Here is a 22,869-nt window from a genome sequence, read left to right on the forward strand (position 1 = left end):
TGTGGTTCAAGGGCTCCAGATGAAGGTTTCGCAGACTCTCCTCATCCTCATCTCCCTGATCCAGGTCCATGTTTCTGCTGAACCATGAATCCATTGAACAGCTGCTGAGAGGAACATCCTCCTCTGCTTCACTGCACATTTACATAATGGACAGAAGTTGGAGTTTAAGTGTGTTTCCCTGTGAGCATCATCAGAACCACCGACTGAGAACAGATGAGAATTCACCCAGTGCAGAGGTTTTTTTTTTAACCCACATTAAATCAGAACATGGGGAGTTGAAGCTGCTGCCAAACGGATGGAGGAGGCGTTTAAGGACTGAACCGGTGGAAGGAGGCATGTAAGGACGAGGCGTTTAAGGGGTATTATTACTTATACTGAATGAATAAATCTTTTATTTCAACATATAAAAAGCACAATATGACCACCAACAACAGCAAATTAACAACATAAGACAAAACAAAAAGAACATTTATACTATTACACAGAAGAAAGTATTTTAGTATTATTTGCACACCTGAAAATGCGTGAGAAAGTCAACACTCATTTAATCCACCCCTTTATTGCAACACAACACACAAACTTTATCAATCTATATTAATGTGTGTGTATATGTATATATACATTAATAAAAATTTGTCCATACATATAATTCTACAACAATCTACTACATTTGTAATAAATATAAACCCATATAAATACAATACAATATAATTTCACTTATCATTGATACAATATATCAAGATTTCATTTTGTTTTTATATAACCCACAATTATATTAGTTTATGAATATAACATACTAAATATATTATATACACACATGTATTCTGCATCATATCAGCATATTACTTACATTATTGGAATCATTGTTATTACCATTACTGTTATCATTGTTACTATTGATTATTGATATTGTTGTTACGACGACCATTACTGGTATATCTTAGCACTTAATAATAATAATAATAATAATAATAATAATAATAATAATAATAATAATTCGTAACTGCCTGTTTTTACTACAGATTCAATAGTTACTGTTATCATTTTCTTTTCCTTTTTTATCCTCTAATTGGTCTTGTATTTGTACATACAGTGTTGTACCGATACTGGAACTTTAATTTCCCGGAGGAATCAGTGAAGTTCTATCTAATCTAATGTAATCCAAGACATCACTGAACATCATCCTGTACATCTTGTGCTTAATTCGTCTACATCCTAACTGTGATTCGATGTAAAACCTCCTCCTCGATTCCTTTCTACTTAAGTTGAGCGTTAGACGGTGAATTTTTCTGGATCAGAATCAGACGAATCTACTGGAATAAAATGTGTCAAACTGAACCTGGAGGATTCGTCTAAAACTAATGAACTCTGAGACGACTGAGTTCACATCAAACCTTTAACTGAAGAAACGAAAAGAAAAAGCACATTTACAGTCTGACTTTGAAGTTCATCTCCTCAGAATATACTTCAACCACAGACATTAATGAATCCCTGCTCCGTATGTTTATACTCTTTATTCCAGTAAAACTTAAATCCATTTACTGAAAACTGATTCTGTCGACTCTTACAAAACAACCAAAGACACTGTTACACAGATAAGCTTGTGAACTGGGGGAATGGATTTATGATTTTAATGGTATGCTTTTTTATATTATTTTAATGAATTATTTTAATTCATGTTCATGCACTTCTATCATAAAGCACTTTGTGATTTGATATGTGAAAAGTTCTATAGAAATAAAGTTTACTTTATGACTGGAGAAAAACTTATACAATTAATATATTACAAGAAAAAAAAAAGGGTTGTATGGAGAGTTTTTCTTGAGTGAGAAAAGTCAAACTCATATTAAGTTGAGGTTCCACATACAGCCTCATATAATCTGAAACAGTTTGGACCAGTAAAATAACAAAACTGAAAAAAGTAAAATTACATATGAAATGTTTATTTACATCGACAAACTATCCTTTAACAAATATGAACAAGATAAAGAAATCGAAATTTCTGAAGAAAAATAAATTCAATTTTACCAATATTCTGCCTCAGTTTATCATTTACACATGTGCATTACAACTCATAGATTTCAATGGCCTGTTTCTGTTGTTATTAATTTCATAACATTCTACTTAATTTTGGATCATTTTTGTCTTGTTTGGATTGTTGACTGCATAGATAAATAAAGTATATTAAAATAAGGTATATTCAAATTAACAATCTCCTCTTAGCATCTACAGGGTGGGGAAGCAAAATTTACAACATTTTGAGGCAGGGATTGAAAGACAGTGTATGACCAATTAGTTTATTGAAAGTCATGAGAATTTATTTGCCACAAGAAAATTTACATAATAGAAAATGTTTTTATTCTGTGTGTCCTCCTTCTTTCTCAATAACTGCCTTCACACGCTTCCTGAAACTTGCGCAAGTGTTCCTCAAATATTCGGGTGACAACTTCTCCCATTCTTCTTTAATAGTATCTTCCAGACTTTCTCGTAATAGTTTTGCTCATAGTCATTCTCTTCTTTCCATTATAAACAGTCTTTATGGACACTCCAACTATTTTTGAAATCTCCTTTGGTGTGACGAGTGCATTCAGCAAATCACACACTCTTTGACGTTTGCTTTCCTGATTACTCATATGGGCAAAAGCTTCTGAAAAGGTATGGATAATAGTGTTAGGTATGATTATGACATCAATATATATTTGGTTTCAAAACAATTGACGTAGTGCCTGCTGAGAAAAAACAACTAAATGTTCATTGTAAATTTTGCTTCCCCACCCTGTACAACACAAATATGTTTTTTTTTTATGTAATTGTAAATAAATTTAGACAGTAAGTCACTTTATGACCAATACAAATTGACTATCATGGTCTTCTTGAGTAATTTTTCCACTTTGCAAATTCATCCCACAGGCCAGATTGAACCGTTCGGAGGGCCTGTTTTGTATGTTTGACACCCTTGATTTACAAACTAAAAACACAGGATTCACCCCCACCAATAAAACCTAAATTACCTGTATATTAAAGCCTGAAGGTATCTGAGCCCCGGGTTTATTTAGCAACCAAAGCGTCCTGGTTTTCCACATGGATGGACGAGTCTGACAGTAAAAGACACAGTGATGAGGGATGATTGACAGGCAGCAGAGGGATGAAGGATGAAACCCATCACCAGAGGAGACTCCTGTTTTATTCAGCTCACCGAGGCAAGGACAGCGTCCACGTAAACGCTTAGTGTTAACGGAGGAATATTAAAAGCTCTGACCGACTGGGACTGTGTGATATGACACATGCTAGCCTTGGTTTTATCCTCTATGAGACTGTGATGAGAAACTGACAAAATCATTTCTCTGCATCCTGACAATAATCCCAGAGGAAGGACTGAGGTCTGACGGCGGATCTGGACCGAGACTCAAAACCCAGGAGACGCTGCCACAGCCATGAATAAGAATTAAAGACGAACTGAAAAATGGATGGAATACATAATGTCACTGTGTTTGCATCTTCTATTTAAGCTTTAATAAAGACAAGATTGAATTCCCTCAAAGTTGCTGGAGATACAAACAAAGGCATTTATACCACGTTCTCTGGAAATGCTCCATGACTCAAAGAGACTTCTATTAATAAAACAAACTGATGTGAAATGTGAATGAGTTCATAATCCTGTCGACTCCACTGACGATCAACAGCTATGGTTAGTATGTAACAGTAGAAGGACCTCGACTCCAACCAAAAACCAAAGGAAGGAAAGATAAAAACAGTGTGTGTGTGCTCACCATAACAATGATCCAGAATAATTACAATAACATTATATATTTTTAGTGAGATCTGTTTATACAGTCTGAATCCTAATGTACCAAAGTCTTCCAGAATTAAATGATCATTTTCACTTGAGTGGCATTCAAGTCCTTAAATCCAGACCAGACTAACCCCAACCAAACCCCCCAAAAACCAGGAAAACCAGGAAAACCCAGGTGATAGTGCATTCATTTATGTTACATGTATAAATAAATTAATGGGCAACTAATATGATGAACAGGAACAGACAAATACTAATCACAGTCATCGTGGTAACCGTTTCATTATGGTTGAAAGCCTCCAGACCACATCCCACCTCAGTTTGTCCAGACCCAGACCACTTCATCCAGGACTGTCAGATCTGTGTGAAACCTGAAGAGAATCCAACTCAACCACACAAACAGCGTCGGTTTCAGACTCCGTAAACTGGTAAAGGAAGCCACGTGTTCGGTTGAGTCGTATTTATTTGTTTCTCTTCGCCGAGCATCGGCTCGAGGCAGTGGAATTCTGAAATCACATGTGTTTCCATCCGTCGGTGCGGAGACCAGAGGGTTTGCAGCTCACTTTGTACTTGTGGTTTTGCGAATGAGGCCAAATGTTCATCTGGCAGAAGAAAAACCACAGCAGTGAACGTTACCCACAGGCCTCACCTTTACCTCAGGCCAAACCCAAACCCTCAACCCAAACAGGATTCCAGCCCTCCCCCGCCCATGCCCATGGATAAAAACAGCTCAGTCCAGGTTATTTCTGCTGCTCAACGATGCCAACTCTGCAAATCAGCAGCGAAGCAACTGGAAGTCATGCAACGTCATACACTCAGATGTTTATCACTGTGTTTGCAAAGGAAACTCTGCATCCAGTTCACAGCTTCATTAGTTTTAATACGAAAACAGCCATAAAATAGGACAGAAACCTCAAAGGCTGGAAAATGAAGGCAATGCAGAAAGAGCAAACCCTGCAGTTCCATACATGTCCACTAGAAGGTCATCAGCGAGTCATACAGCCCATGTTGAAGCAGAAAAGGTTTACAGTTAATTTGATGTTTAGAACCAACTACCAGTGAATCAGAAGCTTCAGAGACATTACACTTTCAGCAGATGTTTTACTCCGATCAGGGTTATTTATAAATACAGCTAAATCGTAAATCCGTGGAGACACAACGGAGAATTCATTAAACACCTGCTCAACAACAAACTGAAGCAAATGAAAATCATAATGAACAGTTGAGCTTTAGCCAAGAGACTGAAAACAGCTGCACCTGGAATTAAGACACTCAGCATTAAGTATAAAATTTAACACATGCAGCTACTACACAAATATGCAGTGTTCACATGTTTGTACCTTGTTAGCATTTTTATGTAGTACTGATATGCCAAAGTCTCACCAGCAGGGGTCAGTCTGGTACCAGAACACACTTAGAACCAAAATCACCAACAAATCAGCTAGTGTTGCTTTTATGACAATCTTTGTCACGAACCTTTCTTGCATGACGAAAACAAGACAAAACATAACAAAAATGATGGCCATGTGACCATACCTATGATTAAATATGTAACGCAATATTGTTGACTAATAAAAGCGAGACTAAATGTAGTTTACAAAACAAAAACTGTGATAAAATGTCTCTTCATTTTCATTAACAAGACGAGATGAACTGACATTATAATCTTTAGTTGTCTTACTGCCAGTATGCTGTGAAATTGTGAGGTCCGCAGGTTACCAGACGTTTCGCACCCAGGCAGTCAATCTACGCTCTGACCCTCACCTATGGTCATTATCTCTGGGTAATGACCGAAAAAATGAGGTTGCGGGCACAAGTGGCCGAAATGAGTTTCTTCTGCAGGGTGGCCGGGCGCAGCCTTAGAGACAGGGTGAGGAGGTCGGACACCTGGGAGGGACTTGCAGTAAAGCCACTGCTCCTTTATGTCGAGAAGAGTCAGTTGAGGTAGTTCGAGCATCTAGTGAGGATGCTTCCTGGACGCATCCCTGGGGAGATGTTTCAGGCATGTCCATCAGGGAGGAGACCTCGGGCCGACCCAGGACGCGCTGGAGGGACTATATCTCTCGGGTGACCTGAGAATGCCTCAGGATTCCCCTGGAAGAGCTGGTGGAAGTGTCTGGGGAGAGGTCTGTCTAGGCTTCTTTGCTGAGGCTGCTGCCCCTGAGACCCCGACCAAGATAGGTGGATGAAGACGGTACGGTACAGTACGGTAAAACCAGTATAAGAGACAGTAAAACTAAGCTGAAAGATGGAAACGATTAATTAAAAGATAATAAAACCAAACTAAAAGATGCCAAACCCAACTGAAGGATGGTTAGACTACACTAAAGTATAGTAAAACCAAACTAAGAGACAGTTTAAACAGACTAAAAGTTGGTAACACTTAACTAAAAGGTGGTTAAAATAAACTAAAATACTTTCCACGCATCTGTATCTCAGGTTTTCTTCTTCAAGCTAAAACTCATTAGACGCTTATTTTAACTGTTGCTCAAATTACCACAGTGTCTTACAATGTTGACGTGCGGTGTCAGCTGATAGTTTACATTATAGCTCTGTTAGCTTAGCTCTGTTTTTAGACTGAAAAACAGCCACAGTAAAACCAAACATCACCTCCATTTTCTGTACAGTTTGTGTTGTCAGTAGATGAACACCAGATCTGTTTGGATAAAATAGGTCAGAACTGTCACAGTTTAGTCTGAACTGTGGATCAACAAACAGCAACTTAGCAAAGATAACATTCCATAATAATTTCATACCTTCATAAACCTCAGAATCAAACTCAGCCGTGTAGAAGAAACACTGACATTTCACCATCAAACTTCAAAGTCCAATGGAGAAAACAATGACTTACAACAATGGCATATTTTTACGTTCAGTCAATGATATATTTTGCTGAAGTCACATTTTCTACAGTTTTCTCTATTTTGATATCATAACCTTTAAATTTATTCTAAGGTTTTATGAATAGCAACATGTTTAGTGAAAAAATATAATATAATTAATGGTGATAAATCATTCAAGGTTAAATATAGTAGAGAAATTCATTAAGAAGTTGCCACAAAATTGGATCTACATCTTTAAGCATTAAACCCCTGATGATTCATCCATTCATTACATGTTCAGGTACTGAGTTTGTAGAAAGATGGATCGACGCCATCCTCCAGACACTTCCAGAACCAGATTCAGATCCTGATAACGACCACACAGCGCCGTCCTTACACAGCACATATTTCCTGTCACAGACGATACGATTGTGGTTTCAGGCTGAACCGCTGCTCTCACTTTCACCTTTATTATTCATAACCTCCGTCACCAAACCCTCCACAGATCCGCATCAGCGGTCCAAACCTAAGTCGTCCAAACACATCCCTCGCCACATTTGGAAGAGGTCTGATAACCAGGCGAATCGTCTGCTTGATGTCGTTAATATGAAGTCAGCGGCACCGTATCATGTTGATCTGTTTTCCAGAGCGTAGTCATGCTCCTTTATCTCCGTCGACGGCTCAGACTCTGTTCAAACTACTCATCAGCGCTGGGATGTTGTCAGCCTGTTGCATTAAAGCCCTGCAGCAGCTTCACATTCCCCAAACTACAAACCCCATCCAGCAGCGTCCATGCCGCCTCAAAGTGGCTCGGCAGGAGAACAAGGATGTGAAGATCTGCAGCCGAGGATTTCACACTTAGCAGAAATTGAATTCTGAACAGTTCAGTTGTTCAGTAATTGGCAGCCAGTGCTAAGAGTGAAGGGGGGGACATGACCTCCAGACACTTTGACAACAACATTCACATCTAACTCTGAATGCAACATGGCAACAGAAACAGTCGATTCCAGTCGTTACAGGCATTTAACGAGAGTCTTATCCCTTTTAAGAACTAGCATTATAACAGACCTAGACTTCTTTATGTTATTTTTGCAATAAAAGTGTCAGAAAATGTCTTTTTTTTCATCAATTCCTCTGCACCTTTTTACAGGTAGAACTTAACTTTTAATATCGGGTGATTATGATTATTATATGTCACAAAGGATTAAAACAGTGCGTTATAAAAAAAAATTTAAAAAACACAATTTTTGTCACATTTATTATGAAAAACAAGTGTAAATGAATAAATTTTAATGTTCAGCCTGTGTGATAGTACATAAGCTTCAACTATCAATGAACTGTACAAAATGGAAAAATTAAAGTGTGAAAAAACAGCAAAACTCGACAAAACACAGTAGAACACTCCAAAACAGAGATATCACTATCATTATTTACAAGAATTCACTGCTGAAACACCGCTAAAACACTGCCGAGTCATAAAAATCTTCCATCTCTCTCTCACCGACTGCACTCTGCTGCTCTCTGCACCACCCACTTCTACCCCTCCCCCTCAGCCAATGGCGCAAACGGTTCTTTAAAGGGTTATCTGACATGTAGGACGTCGGTAACACAGCAACACCACCACAGTCGGAAGCTGAATTCATCAAACTGTTGATAAAGACGACAATACGTGGGTCAATTTGAAAGTTTTCCGTTTAGATTTTTTTCTCATCCTTGAACATCAGCACAGGTCGACTTTGATCCAAAACCACACATGCATCGAAAACACATTCACAGCATTAAAAACCTCCACAGCTGTTGGATTTAGGCTGTGAAAGGGTTTATTGCAACTGTAATTAAAATAAATGTATTTCTGCACCAACTGCTGTTGTTGCAGCTGTTTATTAGTGTGGCCTAAGTTCTGTTTTCATTTATAAAAGCAATAAGCATTTTATTTCATTTATTTTCCCCTCTTTTTAGTGTTTTCTCTCTCGTTTTCAATCCCAGATAATTTCCACAATGAAACTTGTTATGAACCAAATCATTTAGGATTTTTATTGACCTAAATAAAAATGGATCACGACCAAATATGTTGATGGAAAAACAAACAAGAAATTACAAATATTGCAGTTTTCATTCCAATGTCAGACCGGATTCACCGTGCTACTGGAATCAGCCACCAGGGGGCGAACAGCATCTGTCAGACTCTGTTTTACGAAGTCTTTACAATGTGGATCTAATTATACAATCACATTTTAACAACACTGCAATAAAACCAGATCAAATGGACAAACTAAACAGGACACAGTATTACACTAAACACAGCTGATACATCTGATCTGTAGCCAAAACATGTGAGTAAAAATGCTATTTCCTGTTATCAATATTTGATTTAAACCCATTTTTGGAATTTAAAGAAAGTTTATATGTTGTGTTCTGTTTTTAGTAATCATTTAATACAAGATTAAGCTATATATTTTGTCAAATACAGTTAGCAAGTTAACAGCAGCGAACTTTAGCTAAAGAGTCAACAATCCCAACGCAATTCATAACGGAAACTAGTAAAAATATTATCTTTGGTTTTAGTTTGACTCTACTACTACTACTACTACTACTACTGAAAAATGTGCAAAAATCAAATATACACAGTCACATAGTGAGATAACATTTAATGAACATTTAGCTAATATGGTAACAAAGATGAATATACAGTAGCAGGCTAATAGCAGCTAATATTAGTTAGTAATGAAACATTGGCTGGGATTAGCTAGTGAGCTAACATCACATAGTGAGCTAACATAACCAACATTAGCTAATGTGATAACAGCAATTAATGTACAGTACCAAGCTAATAGCAGCTAATATTAGCTAGGGAGCTAATATTGGCTAAAAGTAGCCTGTGAGCTAAAAGCAGCTAAATTCAGAGAACTAATCGGAGTAAATATTAGCTAGTGAGGTATTCATTTAGACTGAGACTAAGCCACAAAACTCTTAATGTTAATCTAAAAACCTTTAAGATTTGTCTGTCGACATCTGGAACTGGTTTATTTACTAAAATACATTTAATTAATCCTCTAGATTAGGCTCTTTACAAAAGAAAAACAACTTAACAAAATTAAGGATTTATTTGAATCATTTCATTTTTATCTGAAACTCTTTTCTCATGGAAACAGATGGTCTGTGATGAGTACATTTTACTGTAGAAGCAGCCGGTCGTTACAGTATTCTAGCAGTAGTACTTGTGTGTACTAGTATGTAGTTGTGTGCGTTATAGCTATGTGGTTTTAACAGGTGGCAGTTTGAGATGAGTGAATCTACATTTATGGTTTTATCCCGTGTTACTGCCGTGTTACTGGCTGAGCTCAGAGCGTTTCCCACAGCTCTGTTTTTAGCTGTAAAGGTGGTGAACTCACATCCAGCCAATAAACCAGTGGGTAAACATGGATCCACTGGGTTTCTCTGCTCCGTCCTCTTCACAGCTTTGATCCAAATTGAAAACTCAAGGGATTTAAACTAAATACCGACTTGAGGACGTGGTGGCGGCATGTGGACAACAGGTAGAAGACCACGACCACACCAGGACCAGGACCACCTCATTGGACACGGTTTCATTTCATTAACCCTGACATGGCTCCTGTTCGACCTTGACAGTTTCTCAGCCCATTAAGGAGCTGACGGACGGGTCGAACAGGCAAGTGTCGGGTCCGTGGGCGACCCAGTGCCGACTGTTGAGCCAGTGTGGTGACGTGTGGTGGTTTCTGGGTAAAAGCGCAGTCAGTCATCCACAGTGGCAGCTCCCGCCAACGCTCTGTTCTCCCTCGGAAACTCCAGCCACCGTGGAACAACGAGGCTTTTTTTAGTTCTGCTGAGTTCTGCTCCGACACCAGAACATCGGAGCAGAAAGGCCACGGGTTTAATCTACAAAGGCTGAAAGCGGAGCTGCGGAAAATATTCAACAAAACAATATACAATAACATCCCAAAACCACCTGGACCTTGTTTTATGACACACAACAGCAGCAAAATCACAACTTGGATTCACATTCGACCAAATCTGAAAATAACTTCAGCTTAAAAAACACATTTAAATCCTTATAACGTTATATTTTTCATGTCATGTTTGGTAGAAATAGGGTTTTATGGGATATAGATGCTTTTTATCTAAAAATACGTGCAAAACATCGAAATCCACCATCCATGAAACACTGACCCTGTTTACACGACCACATAAATCCAATAACTGTTAATTATCAGATAATGATAATAATCAGATCTGATGTGTTTACATGCACTTCAGAAATATGAATATCCATAAACCCTATTTTAGACATTTCAGTCCATTATAGATCTATTTCAGAGTGCATACGTACATAGTGATGATAATGAAAATGAAATGAAAACAAAAAAAGAAAGAAAAAAGAAGAAAAAACAAGAAGAAATTAACCAAAAACAGGTGAAAAACAAATGAGACAAAAAAAATGAGAAAACAAAAGATGGATGGAAATGAGAAAAAAAAAAAACTAAATGAAAAAAAGACAAAAATGAAAAAAACAAATCCGTTCTTTGCAAGAAAAAAAATGAGGACAAAATGAAGCAAATGAAATTAAATCAGATGAAAAAAGCTAAAAAACTGATGAAAATTTTCACGAAAATGAGACAAGAACCAGATGAGAAAACAAAGACAAAATGAGAAAAGACGATGGAAACTAGAAACAAAACAAAAACTGAACAAAAATGCAAATTAAACTTCCTGTTATTGTCTTCTACATCACCTCTGTTTTCTTTGATTTAATACTTTTTCCACTTGTGCAGATGTAAAAGAACTACATAAATCAGATTAATGGGACGCATGAAGACATCATAGTATTGGGGACAAATCCAGATGTGTTAATCTGAATTCTTATAATCAGATTACTGCTGTTATCTGATAAAACAGATCAGATTATACTGTTTATATGATCAATAATAATCAGATAAGGATCAGAGTATTGGTGTGGACGTAAACGGGCTCAGTATCATCAGCGTACACCTACAGACCTACATCTGAAAATCAGTTTATATAAAACATATAAATGATGGGGCCAAAGATGGGGCCCTGAGGGATCCCATTCACAATTTAATGAAACACAGATTTATAATCACTAGTAATCTGATAACTCCACAAATCAGACATTGATCAGATTATTAGTGTGTATGTAAACAGGGGTCAGCAACTCAGGATTAATCGTGTATTTATGGATGTCCCAGAGGTCGTTTACATCCTGTATCTGTATCTGCATCCATCATAAACGATATTCTGACGACATGAACTGAACTGGAGCAGAAGACTCACATCGGACTGAATCTGATCACCGATTGGTTGTTACAGCTGACAAGCACACATTTAACCCCGACCTGTCTGAAAACCCCTTAATTTTCCGTTTCCTGTGTGGATTTTTATTACGTTACGAACTTTATTCATTTTGTTGCTTATTGTTATTTTGGTTCATTTCTTTATGATTTTGTTTCTTAATGTGTATATTATTAATACATTTTGTTGCTAATTTTGTTCATTTTGCTGATTATTGTATTTGTTTTTGTACATTTTATTTCATACCATGTTCATTTATATTCATTTTGTTGCTTTTATTTCATTTTATTCCCAATTTTATTCATCACTTATTGTGGTCATTTCTGTTCCTTTAATTTCTTGTTCAATTGTTACTGATTTTATTTGTTTTGCTGTTTTTTTTCTGTTCAGTTGTTCTCTACTTTGTTCACTTTTATTTTATTTGTTCATGTTCTGAGTTTTATTCTATTTTCAGCAGCAGGAGAATCTGTCGACTCGGCTGCAAGCGATCTGAGGACAGACACCAGTTAGTGTCCAAATGTCCAAATGTGTTTATATTTATATGTGTATGTGTTCATGTCTCCCATCCGTCTGTGTCTCTATGTGACGATAACACATTTGTTTCTGGTCGTCGTTTGTTTCAGACGTTTCAGCAGCTGCAGCTTCAACCACAGACTAAAATAAGACGGAATCTACAGCAGCCACACACAAACACAACAGACACACATACACACACACACACACACACACACACACATACACAACAGACACACACACATACAACTACACAACAAATGCACATGCATATAGGCGCATACACAGACACACACATACACACAACAGACGCACAACAGACACACACACATACATAAACTATAGATGCACAACAGACACACACACACAACAGACACACACATAAATAACTACACAACAGATGCACACGCATACAGACACATACAAAGACACGCGTATACACAACAGACGCACACACACTCACACAACAGACACACACATACAACTACACAACAAATGCAAATGCATATAGACACATACAAAGACACACATACACACAACAGACACATACACACACACACACACACAACAGACACACACATACATACACAACAGACATACACACAAATAAGTACACAACAGACGCACACGCATACAGATACACATACACACAACAGACGCACACACACAACAGACACACACAAATAACTACACAAGAGATGCACACACATATAGACACATACAGACACACATACACACAACAGACGCACACACACACACAACAGACTCACAGATACATACATACATACATACACACACACACACATACACAATAGACAACAGACACACAATAGACACACAACACACACACAGCAGATAACTACCCAGCAGACGCACACACATACAGACACATACACACACACACACACACACAGACTGTACACTGTGGCTGTGGATGAAAGCTGCTTCTACCTCCGCTCTTCATCATCATCATCATCATCACATGGATCTTCATCCCAACAGAACCCTGGTCTTGGTCATGTGACTGAACCTCCTTCAGACTCAGACTCAGGTCTAAAATTAAACTAAAGCTTAATGCTGAATCTGAACCAAAAGGACGTTAAAACCAGATCCGGACCAGAACCAGAAGGACCAAAACCACCACCCACAACTGGAACCAGTGACACTGAAGGAAAGTTAACCAGCACAGACCTGCCTCGGTTCTGGTCCAGTTGGATGTTCATGTTGATCAGATGTGGGTTTAACACATTTAATCACATTCTACAAAACATCATTAATGTCACTGAACCAGACCCGGACTCACAATAAAACCTGGACCAGAACCAGAACCTCAGAAGGTCACATGGAGAACCATCACACAGAACATCAGCAGAAGAACCAGCACTGACCTGGAGGAGACCCTGAAGACCAGAACCAGGACCTGGAGGATGCACGGTACAGATGAGGACCAGGAGGATGCAGGACCCAGACCAGGACCCAGAGGATGCAGGACCCGGACCAGGACTTGGAGGATGCACTTGTTTCCTCCGGACGCTGCGCACTATTTAACGCGAAGGGCGAGACCAGGACCCGGGTCAGGACGAGGTAGACGGACCGCAGCTCTGCGTGAGGGACCCGGACCCAGACCCGGATTGGACTCAGATCCGGATCCAGACCCGGACCAGTGTACTGAATAACGCGCAGACCTGCTGCATCCAAAGTCGCGGAACACGAACCCCGCACGCGCATCCCATCTGTCCCCGGTTCCCGGTCCCGGACGCCGGTTCGTCACGGAAACCCCCGCGGGTCGAGAGGCTTCGTGGACCGGACACGGAGCGGGTCTCGGCGCGTTGGAGTCCACGGGTCCACGGGTCCACTTACCTTGGTGCTGAACCCGGAGGACACGCGGCTGGTGATCTGGCGTCACGCACCTGATGACGGACCGGACACCTCCACCGCGTCCCCGTGGACCCGCTCCCACACACCTGTGGCTCCTGCGGCCGCGGAGGAATCACGCACCGCACGCGCGCACACACACACACACACACACACACACAAACCCTGGACCCCCACGCACACCTACCGCTGTGTTATATTCCGTGTCCCGGTGTGGGTCCGTGATGCAGGAGCCGGTGTCTGAGCCACACGCGGACATTCCCCGTCCGAGGCGCGCGACGCAGCGCCGCCTCTATTTACTCCATTTGAGGACACGCCCATTGCGCGTGCATACCTGTGTGTGTGTGTGTGTGTGTGTGTGTGTGTGTGTGTGTGTGTGTGTGTGTGTGTGTGTGTGTGTGTGTGTGTGTGTGTGTGTTTTGATTCCGTGGAAATAAAAGAACTGAAACAAAAACTGACAGTCAGACAATACATAACACAAAAACACGGAATTTAACACATAATGAAACAGATTCAGTTTAATTATTCTTTTCTGTTGTTTTTATTTTTATTTGTGTCTGATTTTAACATAAATGGATGAAGTAGAAACTGAGAAAAAACGGATCCACTGGTGATAAATATCACAGGAAAACCACCAAGGGGAAAAAAAAAAGACATAAAAAATAAAAAAGATAATATGATGAAACTCACCTGTTTGTTTCTGAATCATTTGGTTCTGAATTCACCATTTTAGGAGAAACTCTTCCATTAATAATATCTTGATAAACTGACCTGCATCAATGACTGTTAAACCTATAATTACTGACAAGAACAGCACTGGGAGAGCGCAGACCTCCGCAAAGACAGAACTGACCCCCCCCACCCCCACCCCCCCATCACCACCAAAATGTAATCATTTCTTCCTTGTGCCAGTATCAACATTTTCTGAAAATTTCATGTAAATCCGTCCATAACTTTTTGAGTTATCTTGCTAACAAACAAACAAACAAACAAACAAACAGGCAAACAAACAAACATACAAAGCAAAGTGATCACAATACCTCCTGGCGGAGGTCATAACCCTTCTGTGGTACCGGTTCAGAGTGAGGCGCCATCTAGTGGTGGAGGTGCAGATGACAGCTTCAGCCTCAGCTCATCTTCATCTATGGAGGCTGAGAAAGAGAAGAAGGTTCCAGATGGAGATGCCTCTGAAAATAAAAACACATATTAAAAAAACACAAATATTCACCCAAATAAGAGACTGCACATCTCTAATCATATACTTTATTTATTTTTACTTCATATTAACGCACTTTGATTTTCAATATTTATTTGACCTTAGTAATTTTAGATTAACATGTAAAGACAGCTCTGTTTATTTACTGGACTAGAGATTCACCAAGTTAATATCTGACACAGTGTTACAGAAATTAAGTCAGAGGTTATCTACAGACGAATTAAAATACAGTCTGGACCAGGGGTGTCAAACATACGGCCCGTGGACCAAAACGGGTCACAAAAAGGGTCCAATCCGGCCCACGGATGAAAACATTACACTGAAGATATCAACAATTAATGGGTCAGTAAAATACTTTCATAACCTATAAATAGCTTCTCTCTGTAGCACTTTGAGATTCTGTTGAATGAAAAGTGCTTTATAAATGCAATTTATTATTATTATTATTATTATTATTATTATTATTATTATTATTATTATTATTATTATTAATCAAAATAATAAGAATATACTAATAGAAATAATAATAAGAGCAAGGAACATAATATTATTGACAGTAATAATAATAATAATAATTAACATCAGAATAAATGCAGATAAATGTCAAAATGAACATTAAACATGATCAGACTGATGTTCAGATACTGCTGAATAAATCTGAACCTAATGTTTATTAAAATATTAACAGACAAACATGTCAGATTTTCATCCTCGTCCTGTTTGTCTCCACAGAGGAGGAGGTCAAAGGTCAAACCACGGCACTGTACCCACCTATAGAGTGTGTTCAGCCTCCACAGAAACCACACGTTTCAGTTCCTTAAATAGGAACAGGAACTCACATCCACCAGAACCAAACAGAACCAGGCAGGTTCTGTACATATCTGACCCCAAATCTGGGTCTGGACCTTCATCCGGTCTCAGTCTCAATCGTCTGGTTTCTCATCTTTACTCTGAACAGATGATCAGAGCTTTTCATGAATGTTCATGAAGTTTAATAACTTCAGATTAGTTCAACAGATTCACTCATGTCCAGGATTATACATGAATGAATCAAATTAATTCTAAAGTGTGGATGTTCAGCTTTAATTCAGTAGATTAACTAAAATATATCGTTAACCATTTAGGAATTATAACCCATTTTAATCAGTTTGTCCAGAGACTCAAAAGTAACTGAACTAAGACGGTTTTAATACTTGTTTTGTTTTTTTTTCTCCATTTCTTTAGTATCTAAAGTTCTTGTTTTGCTTCTGCAGTTCATTTCAGGTCATTATCCATCTGAAAATCTTCATTTCAGCCACATCTGATTCATCTCAGATCCACTATACAGTATAAAACTGGTGTCACTGTCCAAATAATTCTCGACATCAATAATTCTGGCCCCAAATGAGATGATGGACCAACACTGGATCCGGTTCAGATTATTCCTATTAATTAACATCATCCGTTATAACACAGTGCAATACAGTGACATTAAATGCATCGTGGAACTGGGTACAGTTTTCACCATAGATTTTATCATGTACAGATATTTATGAATATTCATATATATTTTTCTACACATGATTTTTATTCTGTTTAAGGGTTCTTACATGTTACATTTAAGAGTTTTTAAGACTAGTCAGAACAGAATTTAATGCCCATTTCACAGCCATACTGTCAAAAATTCATGAGTCCTAGAATTTAAGAAGATGTATTTATCTACTCCAACGCCTTGATTCCCACCAGGGGGCTGCAAAGTTAGCGACAGTTGGTTCCTAATTTCAATATAAATTGTCAGGCTGGGATGGGTGGAACTGAGTCGATTAATGTATTTACAGCTTGGACACATTTAAACACAATACAGTGAACAAGCTTATGGCAACAACTTAAGATCTGAGGAAGAAAAAAGGTATCCCACACACAGTCCATTCTACTTGCATACGTTTCTATCCTATATTAAAGTTTTTTGCAAGTTGTACAGTGTGTGGGAAACCTTTTTTTTTCCTTCTTCTTCTTCACTTGAACCTCATGCTCCTACGCACCTGTCTCCTGAAGACTTTTTAGGTGTGCACCAGCCTCCATACCTTGTTAACAACTTAAGACCTACCATATCCAATTTAACCCTTTCATGCATGAATTATGAGAGCCTTAATCAATATTTATTTCCTGAGTGTTTTAATTCCTCTTGAGGCATGAAAAAAACAATGCGATTGAAAATTTTCTTATGAACCTATTTTTTATGGAGTTCCAAAAATGTCAGCTTGACACCATGCATTTAATTTTTGAAGAAAAGAAACAAAGATTTACTGATATATTGTGTGAAAACTATGAAATAAAAACATTGTTAATGCTGCTAATCTGCTGTTTTCTCACATTTTAACAAACTCTAATACTAGTCATTACTCACTTCAGGGAGACAATATGCAAAAAAAAAAAAAAAAAAAAGAAAAAGAAAAATTAAAAAAAAAAAAGAAATAAGTTAATTGCAGTTTAGTAACAATAAGAAGCAATTGATTTTTTTTGTTTGTTGTTTTTTTTGTTTAGTTTATTTCAAATATGCAACAAGACAAATTAATCTTTCTTAGTCTTTAGAAATAAAACAGGTAGTAAGAGGTCATTGAAGAAAACAAAAAAACAAAAACAAAACTTACACGTCTACATGACTTCATTTGCATATTCGAAAAGGAGTGGGAGGAAATATAATTTATTTAATCCCACCCCTTCAACACTCAAACATGTTAGTGCAAATCAGGTTTATCTAGAACAGCAAAGTTACACAAATGGTATGAATGTCAGTGTATGGGATGATGCATAAGCATCCACTGTGTCGGCTGATATGGAAATAAAACAACAAAACCCATGAATATACAAGAGAAGAGCTTTGAATAACTGTCCACTCTGGTGACCAGTGTGCATGAAAGGGTTAATAACTTTTAAAGACTTTCTTTTAAGGCAGGAGTGTCAAACTCATTATAGTTCAGAGGCCACACTCAGCTAAATTTGATCTGAAGTGGGCCGGACCAGTAAATAATAACGTAATAATATATAAATAATGTCAACTCCAAATTTTCCTCTATGCTTTAGTGTGAAAAAAGTAAAATTACATTATGAAAATGTTCGTGTCTACAAACTATCCTTTAAAACAATGTGAATAACACGAACAAACTGAAAAAATAAGTGCAATTTTAAGAATATTATGCTTCAGTTTATCATTTACAGACATAATATTACTAAAATTGCACTTACTTCTCTTAAGATATTTCAGGTTGTTCATATTTGTTCAGGTTATTCACAGTTTTTGCGAAATTATACTTTGTTTTAGTGTAAATACATGAAAATGTTTACATTTACAAAGAGAAACATTTGGAATTGCCCATAAGTAGCTGGGATAGGCTCCAGCGACCCTACTGAGGATAAAGCTGGTTCAGAAAATGAATGAATGAATGAATATTTCTAGGTTATTACAATAGTATTTTACTGATTCAACCCACTTTAGATCATATTGGTCTGAATGTGGAAGTGAACTAAAATGATTGTTATTAACTGTAATTTTGGTGTTTCACACATTCATCCAAAGGGCTGGACTAAACCCTTCGGTGGGCCAGATTTGGCCCCCGGGCCACATGTTTGACACCTGTGTTTTAAGGTATTAAATGCAGATCTGTAAATTCAAGACTTTTAAGACCCTGTTTATTGTATTTGTAGTGTTTTATCTGGTTTTATTGTGACTAATATGACATAGATAAAAATGACAATAAAGAATATGAAAATAAAAATACATGATTTTAGAAATAACTTATTAGAAATAAACACAAACGTCAACCCATTTAGAAAAGGGGGGGGGGGAAGAAAAGGCTGTCACTATTATTGTATTTGGGATTATTGATTTTGCTTTCTTTTTCTCTCTCCTTTTCCCTTCCTTTCTTTCTACCCTCTTTTTTCCCTTAAGCTTCTTTCTATACCATTATTTAAAACCCTTTCCCGATTTCTCGCTTTTGACCCTTGTACTTATTACTAGACTGTCAGTTTTGTATTCATTCTCTCATCTGTCTCCACCTGAATATGCCCAACTCGCACAAAATAACCAGAAATAATCACACACATAAACACACCTGTAAATAGACCTTTGTTTACATGTCCATGTCTTATGAGTCTTTTATTTTTGGTCTGTTTTCGTTACCACTGTCACAATATTTGTCTAGCACTACATAAATAAATAAAAATGGACAAAAGTGAAAAAAAAAATAAAAAAATTCAGCTGTATTTCTATGTTAAAGTACGTAAAAATGACAAAGAGTATGAAAACAATACATGATTTTAGAAATAACGTATTTGAAATCAACACAAATGTTGACTTTAAAATTTCTACTGTATTTCTATGTTAAAGTACGTAAAAATATTTCAGATCATTTTAATGATATTTAACACTAGAAATGAGTGTAACCGTTGATATTTTTTGTCATTACTGAAATCACTAAACTTGTATAACTCATATGTTGTGAGTTGAGGAATAGAAGTGTTGAATAATGTGAATAAAGTGAGGACTCAGTGAAACAATGCGACGCTCTTCCATGCATTCTTTATTCCATTATAAGCGTTAAAACATCCATTTACGCTGCCTCTTCATGACAACAACCACATAAAGACAATCAGATTCACAGCATATTTAAGGCTTATGTCTGTTTTACACTAGAACCAAAACTATACGAGCGTCGTCTGCCTCCGTTTGCATAAATCCAGTGTTCAACGTCCTCATATTCAGACTAAAACATACACATTAACCCTCCGGTATCCGGGTGAGCATATTATGCACACCTTGCACTTCATGTTATAAAAGGTCATATTATTTTTCACAATTTGTATTTGGTGAAAATTCAAGAGTTGTTCATTTTTTTCATGATTTTTAAAATTCTGACCCAGTCACTAAAATCAGCACATAGTAAACAATGGAAAATGACTACAGTAGCACCCTTCTCCGAAGTGAGTAAAAAATGCAAATTGACACATTTTAGCATTTAACATTTGACCCAAAACAAAAAATAATAATGCATATTGACCAACAATGCTGTTAATCACTGACATATGACAGGATGCAAAAAAAATAATAACATTTTTATGTAGTATATTGAAATAAAACATTTTTTTGTGTCAAAAAATGTGGTTTTTTCCGATCAGGATCGAGTAAGGCTACAGGTTGTAGCTGAAACATGTAAAGATAAAAATCTACTTTTTTTATGTGTGACAAAAAAAAAGGAAATCTGTAAAAATGTGGTTTGTTTACATTACAAATATGGCATTTAAAGGGTTAAAAAATATGACAATGATTGAGTATTTGGTATTTCTCTTTACAGCTCTAGTTGATGAAATGCAAAAAAAAAGTGAAAAAATAATTAAAAACAAAGTATACGAAGAACATTTTGACATTAGTACCGTACTGTGCAGAATACGTGATTTTGGTGTTTATGAAGGACCTGTATGGGTCGGATACTGGAGGGTTAAACATGGTCGACTTCACCGTCACAGATTATTCACCGTACAAAGTGGAAATTATCAACACGTAGTCTGGAAAACCTCGTAAAAACGTCAGTATCAAAAAAACAAGGATCGGGGTGTATGCATTCTTCATTTCATTAAAAACGAGATGTTCGAGTCCGATCAGAACGAACAAATATCCAACGGACACGTCACAGCAAAACACGAGCATGAGTCGAACGCCCTCCAACGGTGGCTTCGTCCATTTACCTTCGTTCTTTAACCAGGACGAAGGAGACTGGACCGGTTTCCACGTCATCCTCTTCCTCGTCTTTAAGGTTTGACAGATAAAGTTCTGTTTTCGTGGTTCAGTCGACTCAGATTCACCAAGAAAAAAATGATTTACAGTTTGAGGCTCAACTTTTCAACACGTATCTTCCAGTTCCTGATTAGATTTTTATTCATTTTATCTAAAAATTGTCATGAATTTGTAAGAGATCTAACTCACATTCTATGAGATTAAAGATATATTTTTAAAAAATCTAACTGTATTTCTATTTTCTAATTTTTAAATCTGCAACTTTAATCTTAAAACCTTCTGATTTTGTCTCGTCACCATTGATTCTGGCTCAGTTTGATCTAAAATGTCTATGATTTTCATCTGTGTGTGAATATTTGACGTCGACAGCAGCGTTCTGCTGTCGCTTTCACTTCATTTGACTGTTTTTATATCATTTCTACTTCATTTTCTGCAGTTTGTCCATCATCAGGTCGAGGGTTGGACTGAACCCCGGTGATGATAATCCGGTTCTTAGTGGTTTTGTTCTTGTTTTTGGAGTTGAACCGGGTTCAGGTTGAACCGGTCCTGGTCTCAGATGGTGGACTGGGTTCGGTTCCTTCAGTCCTTCACAGTGTCAGACTGGCTGATCCGTCAGAGGATGAGCGGCGGCGACCGGGGTCAAAGGTCGACCAACGTAAGGCGTCAAGTCCAGCAGAACGGAGCTCATTTAGAACCAGAACCGAGTTTAGAACCTGGCGGGTTGGTCTGACGATGAAAAACAAACCCAACAGAAAACACCTGATACGTACATGAGGCTTCAGAAACAAATATCCAGCAAATTAACAAAAAATAAACCATGTGACATTAGATGATCAGTGTTGAAAATCTGCAAAAACGTATAAAGTAGAAAAAACGTTAACTATTAGAGATTAAAGCAGTAAATGTGAGTGAAACTATCCCTTTTAATATTCTCTGAGGTTTGATTGTAGATTTGAAGATTTCTAAGAAGAATATTCCAAGATGATCTACTCATAAATCTGCAGAAAAAACACACATTTACAGAATCCACTGAAATTCAATTTGCAGATTTACATTCACTGATTAACTAGAAGCACTCGGAGAGCGCAGACCTCCACCAAGGCTGATCAGTGGCCCCCCCCCCCCGTGGGCCCCCCCACCCCCGATCACCACCAAAATTTAATCATTTCTTCCTTATCCCATTTCCAACAAACCCTGAAAATTTCATCCAAATCTGTCCATAACTTTTTGAGTTATGTTGCACACTAACGGACAGACAAACAAACAGACAAACAAACAAACCCTGGCAAAAACATAACCTCCTTGGCGGAGGTAATAAGACCAATTTATGAGAAAATAAACGACTCAAAATTGTAACAAAAAAAAAAAAAAAAAAAAAAAAACAGTGACAGGTGTCAAGGTCCAGTTGATGGTTCTGTTTCAGGTCCAGCTCTAGAGGCTCAGGTTCAGGTTTATGAGGAAATAAATGTTTCATGTGTTGATTTCAGTTTGTGGAGTTTTTTTAAATTATTTTTTATGAACTTTGAGACCAAATTCAATACTGTTCTAAGTG

General features: G+C 37.6%; 1 protein-coding gene and 1 long non-coding RNA gene across 3 annotated transcripts in view; one reads left to right on the forward strand and one right to left on the reverse strand.

The window, feature by feature from the left end:
* Positions 1–14,594, reverse strand: part of cemip (cell migration inducing hyaluronidase 1) — a 208,124-nt gene extending 193,530 nt beyond the window's left edge. The window contains exon 1 of one of the 2 annotated variants that reach the window (XM_030127439.1): positions 14,519–14,594. The gene's annotated coding sequence lies outside the window, so the exon portion shown is untranslated. Of the gene's footprint in view, positions 1–14,316; positions 14,337–14,518 lie in introns of those variants that run through there. The other variant, XM_030127447.1, reaches the window with a different exon arrangement.
* On the forward strand, positions 3,627–22,808 carry LOC115414266 (uncharacterized). Its single transcript, XR_003934595.1, has 3 exons — positions 3,627–3,639; positions 10,286–10,289; positions 22,703–22,808. It is a non-coding gene; the product is annotated as an uncharacterized LOC115414266 (long non-coding RNA).
* Positions 22,809–22,869: the final 61 nt, after the last annotated feature.

Source organism: Sphaeramia orbicularis, chromosome 3, assembly GCF_902148855.1.
Source record: "Sphaeramia orbicularis chromosome 3, fSphaOr1.1, whole genome shotgun sequence".
In the NCBI taxonomy this organism is placed as follows: Eukaryota; Metazoa; Chordata; class Actinopteri; order Kurtiformes; family Apogonidae; genus Sphaeramia; species Sphaeramia orbicularis.